Source organism: Dermacentor silvarum, chromosome 1, assembly GCF_013339745.2.
Source record: "Dermacentor silvarum isolate Dsil-2018 chromosome 1, BIME_Dsil_1.4, whole genome shotgun sequence".
Lineage (NCBI taxonomy): Eukaryota > Metazoa > Arthropoda > Arachnida > Ixodida > Ixodidae > Dermacentor > Dermacentor silvarum.
The window spans coordinates 252480390-252486482 of record NC_051154.1 but is presented as its reverse complement, the minus strand read 5'-3'; positions in this window follow the sequence as shown (position 1 = coordinate 252486482).

Here is a 6093-nt window from a genome sequence, read left to right as displayed (position 1 = left end):
GCAGCGTCCACTGACGACGGCCACAGCGTGGGTGCTCAGCCCTGCTACGAGCAATGCTCGCTTCTTTTCTTCCGTGATGCCGTTGCCTTCGAAGAAAGCTTCTAGCCGCACTAGATATGCCGGCCAGTGGTCCGTAGCTTCCTCGAACTGCGGTGGGTTTGCGTATCCGGCCATGGCTACCGGGGTGTCGCTGGTGGGGCGGCAGGCTCATCTCATACTCGTCGCCACTGAAGTGACCACGTAATCCCAATCAGAGCAACCGAGCAAAGAATGTTTATTGAGGGTATCGCGTGCAATATATAGCACCCAGCAAGAAAGAGGGGAAGGGACAAAATAGAGAACGAGGGTAGAAAGTGATTACATCAGGTGCCCAGATTCATAGGCACGCGCGGTGCATGACGATATAACGCGTGTGATATGATATCTACACTGCACGTGGCGCAATTCTTTGAGATGAAAATAAATTTGAACGTGCGTCCTTTGTGGGGCGTCTGCTCGCGCGACCTACGTTCAAGGCTAATCCTAATCTAGCTTTCCCCGCAGTGCGGCATGAAATTGTAATGACGAGCTAATAACGATCCTAAGATCATAGATTAGCTCATGCACGCCACTCAAAATAAAACAGAAGCTCAACGATTACGAAATGTTTCGCGCGCAATGGATGATCGAGAATCCAACTTTCGCTTTTTACCGCGGCGGCCCAATGCTTGCGACGGTTTCCATCAACAGGAAACCTATGAAAAGTTTAGCCTATTGCGTATTTCGACGCAACTCAGCACGTCGACATACTGCATTTCCTTCGATGTAAGATCATATAATAAAGACCTCACACATGGAACCGCACAACCACCCGCGAAACCCAGCGGCTGCTGTGGTATATACGCGCGACACGGGCGGCGGCTCGGCGGCGGAGTGCCTACCATGCGAAACTAAATTCTGACTACAGCTCCACCGCATTTTCGTGACGTAGCGCCGTGGTGTAGGTCCATACGGAGTAAGGATAGTAGTTTTATCGGCTGTGTAAACTTGGACATATTCGCTTACTAACTGTATTAACAAGGATTGTGTCAGCGCGCACAACCAAACATGAATAGATCACACTCGGTGACCGCAGACAACCACTGCGGCTGGAGTGCAACTGTGATCTTTCAACGTACAACACACACACATATATTGCGTATACGTATGATTGCATAAGATTTAGTCGCAGCTAGATGACATCGCAATTTGTGTTTCTCTCGCTTAATTACGCCCGTCCAGTACCCAACAATTGGCATGTCGTTAACTCGCGTTGAACGAGAAGATGGAAATCAGAGTCGATTTCACACGATCGTCGTCACAAGTACAACTGTTGCTCGCCCTAAGTTGGTCCTCGCAATCACGCCTTGCGAGGCCCCAGCTTCCTTAGCATCATTTCACCGTCAACTTAGCTCAACCTACGCATGTAGCTTTGGCGTAGTAATTAAATAACGCATGGAAAATACATGCTAATTTATCGCCACGTTCCATATAATCGCACATATCTGAGGTCTTTTAACATAAATCCGCATAATACTGAAGATATTTATTATAAACGAACATTCATTTTGAGCAAAGCCTTGTTCTACCATAAGAACCCCCGCACTTTTTGATCATTTTGCAGAAGCTAGGCGCCGGCGGATGACAATAAATCATGATCATCACCATCAAGTAATCGATTACAACAGTACTAATAAATAACTTTTAACACTGAATGTAACGTTTTCAAATACTTAGTGAGGCGTTTAGCTATTTCTATATTTCAACTGCGGTTGTCATGGCTACGGCATCTTCACAATATATGCGTGCATCACCTGCATTTTCGTGCCGCCGTTTTGTCTCTCCCCTTCAGCGTCGTCCAGATTCCCCCACTTCTCGGGGAAAGGTAAGAACATGTTCGCTCACTTATATTGCAGTAAGGTTTTAAAGCGTCTCCCTAGACCTTAGATATGTAATAAAAAGTACATTTCCAGTTTTCGTGCCACTCGTTCAAGATGTTTGAGTACGTTCGTTTTAGTGCAAGCGTCTCGGTCGCATACCCAGGAATGTGTACAATCAACGTGTTTTATACAATAGAATGATGTTTTGTTACAGAATAACCTATACATAGTGGTAAAAGCTTCTCAATGTGTCATAATAAAGAACACCGAATACAAGCGCAGCGTTCGAACGACAAGACATCATGCTATACAGTAACTAGAACGCATTCCGTGTAAGCCATGGCAAACGACTAAGCCTCACATGCTAATGAGCTCAGCCCCGCGGTCAATTCGGCAAAAGTACCCGACCGTCTCTCGTAAACATCTTGTGCACACTGGCGACACGTGTGTACCCAAGCGTTTCGGTAAACAAAGCAGTGCAACTTGAACAGAATTTTATTTAAAAAAACATTGTTGGCGTTAATGCGTATACGATCGCCCTCTGCGTTGACAAATGCAACCAGCTAGAACATCAATTTTTATCGGTAAATCGCAATAGGTTAATTTCATCCATCAGAAATTTGCATTTTTCATTGATCTAAACTTGGCGCCCTTTTTTCTAACTGGAAGCTCGTATAAAGATATGTCATAACTGGAACAAAATAGCAATTGCATTTATTGTTCTTATAAAAGTATACGCGGCGACAGTAACGAAGGACATAACACCGATGATAATGACGCTACAAGATGCAATAACGGTGCCATGCAGAGGCGAGCTGGCAGGGAAATACAAAGAATACAAAGAAATGTAGTCAATGAGAATAAAAACATTCGCTGCAGTTTTCTGATCCTGGTGAATGCCAGCAAGGTTCGTACAGCTTCAATAATTGTAAGGCAAATCCTACACCATCAGAAATACGCGCATAACTTCAAACACGACGATGTTCATAGGGGCTGCAAGCAGTGTTGTTGCTGATAAGAAAAACACTGGAGCACTCCATCCTTCATTACCAGTACAGTAGCGCTGTTGCCAAGACACGAAGACAGCTCAAGACCATGCCTTCATGAATCAAGCCAAAAAAGCTGATTCATGAAACAACCAAAGAAAATAATTCGACTGCCCCTCAGCGAAAACCTCTTCCATCCCTCATTTTCCGAATATTTGGGAAGTTGAATTCAATGAGCGAGAAAAAAAAATGCAAGCGAAGAAATAAACATAGTTTTCAGCTGCTACCAATGTCGCACGTATTGGCGTCACGTAGGTACGAGAAATTGCGAAGCATTTTTTTAGTACGCTACGGAGCAAAAACAAAACAACAACAACATTAATCCGTGGCTAATTATAGTCAGCAATGAATATCTAAATAATATCCAAGCCACAAAGGCGCGAGCGACATACCGCTAACAAAATAGACAGCACTAATTAAGTGCAGCGGACAGTCCTTTCAGTGCGTCGTGGGTTATTCGCATACACGACGAGACAAAAGAAAGAGAGAGAGGGAGACATCGTGGCCGAGACTTTCATCTTTCAGACTACTAAGTGGCACCCTAGTGTAATCGCAAAGGTGGCACTAAACAGCAGAAACTCATGAAGGTACCGAACAGCTGATTTTCGATTCGGAAAATAACAGACGGTTCAAAGCAACTTCACATTTTTGGTCCCGACAGCACAGACTAGCTGCGATGAGAATTCAAGCAAGCTTTTACGTGCGTTCGAATGGCAGTACTCACAAATCAGCCTATGTGTTTGGATAATCCACAGGACAGCGCGCATCGTCATATCACGGAATGTTGCTCATATCACAACTACGCATTCGTCTTTGTTAATTCGGTCTACTGGGAGCCGAAGTAAATTGAAAGCAGTGCACACATTTCTCGATGAAAGAAGACCAGCAGCTTCAGATGAGTACATTTGCGGCCTACACAAACGCACGAAGGCAGGAACCTTGGCAGACCGTTCATCATGGTGCACGATAACGCGCACATAAGTAGAATTTGCAAATTGGAAATGCACAGCCTGACTTCATGGTGCTTCGTAGTGCGTTTCAGACGGTTCCCTCGGACGCAACAGACCAGGAACGATGGCACACAGGACACAAACGGCCTTCTGTTTGGTCTTTTTTTTTTTTTTGGGGGGGGGGGGGGCGCCGCGTAATCCGACATGACGCAACGCACAACAATTAACGTCGTTAAACCGATGCTCACGGCTCGCCGCCAATGTTCAAGCGCCTCAACGACCACGATAGTAATCGTCATTGGTTGCAGAAACGCGTGATCTTCTGGGATGATAGCCAACAGCCAATCGAATGAAAACTGCTATCGCCCTCTCTAATTTCCTCCTGTGCCTCGCGTCGGCGAACACGACGAAGAGTGAGGGGGGAGAGGACTCCGCTTTGCAATCGTATACGGTGAGCTATGCGGTCGGTTCAGAGAAGGCACGGGTTGACGTGGAGCGGTGACGCATTTATCACGAAGACGCTTTCTGTTGCTCCGGCCGGCCTTCGCGGTTTTCGTTTTGTTTGCTTTATAATCAAAAGAAAAAACCGTCGGGTTAGTTGGCGGTGATTCATACCGGCTGACTGAATAGGCTTCTTCGTTAACAAAGAGATTTGCAATTTGCCCTCTGTGTGTCCGCCGGCTTTGATACTTGTTTCAGTTCCCCTTAGACCATTTGGCCATGTGAATTGCTCTGGTGAGCGCGGTGAAGCTGAAACCATTTTACAGATCTCGGTGTGAGAAATGTTCGGTAGCGGAAGTTGGATGGTCGGGGTTAGAAAAAAAGGTAGAATCTGACACTGCATCTCTTTGAAGGAAGCAACTTCGCTGTGTTTCTCAGCGTTGCCTGAAAAAGCAAGCAGAATTTCTTGTACAAAAAAAGGACACAGTTCGACAGAAATGAGGTCTTGTTCGGAGCCTTTTCTTGCAAATTTGCTGGACGCGTCCCAGTAAGTGTTCTTCGAACCAATAGATATTTCCATACCCGGGATAATATTGCTGGCATGCATATATGTGGAATCAATATAGACGATTCTCCCGTGTGGTACGTACACGGGCAAGCACACACGTCTATTACGTACATAAAACAGCGTCGCAATATTAACGTTATTTTAGAAACACTCTATTGACAACAACTGAAACTGTGATCTCGCATAGGGTCGATATGCAGGGAAGCAGTCTGAGGAACACAATAATGTATCTACTTTAACAGAAATTTTAACGCGGTGCAGGAAATACTAACATGTGCGTCAGCCGTGCCTGTGTATTGTACGTGATAGCGTGAATTAACTGTTAGCTCAAAAATACACCTTTTTCTTGCAAAGCCATCTGAGCTGACTTATGGAAGTCCACTCGTACGAGTACCAAGGTAAATATATACCTGCAGTAGCGAAGCTTCCATAGAAGCCCATGGTACATTCAAAACATGGCGGTTCCTCGGGCTAGAGTATGCATACACTCTATAATAGAGTTACCGTATACACTCTAATGGGGCTTAGCACTATCTGTGTGACGAGGGAACACTTTCGGTGGAAGAAAAAATACTGTGACGCCATAACCGTTAAAAATAGAAGTGACGTCATTTTATTCTCCAATGCGCAAAATTTGTTTTCCTTGTCTGCCATTAGAGCGGTATCTTCAAGTGTCCCGCCATTCGACTTGAGGGGCTTTTCGATCTTTCAGTGCTCAAATCGATGTCCGCAATTCTTTTCCCCTCAGCACAAGGTCTGTCTTACGGGTGTCGAGACGCACCCCTGTACAGAAGATACTTTTTGTGGAGGACGATGAAAGCTTTGGGTGTAGAGGGCGGGTCCCATTGTCGGGCGCCAAGCCCGTCGACCAGAGTAGCCGCACAACAACATTGCAAGTAAACAATTATGTGGCGGTCCTAACTCACTACTTTTGTATGAACAGGTTAAGAAACGATGAAACTGCTCGCGCCACTCAGACAAACGTCGACAAGCAAAACACAACAACGTGTCAGAGGGGCGTATTGCAACAAGTGAACTTACGAGCGCGCCTTTCTGCACACTTCAAGAACTGCATTGCATTGCAAGCGATAACGGCGTCAACGTCCCTTCCACACCATGGTCCCTTCTTATTAACCCTTTTCGCGGCGATCCCGTGGGTGCTGCCATGCTTGATCACGTGGTGACGCGCC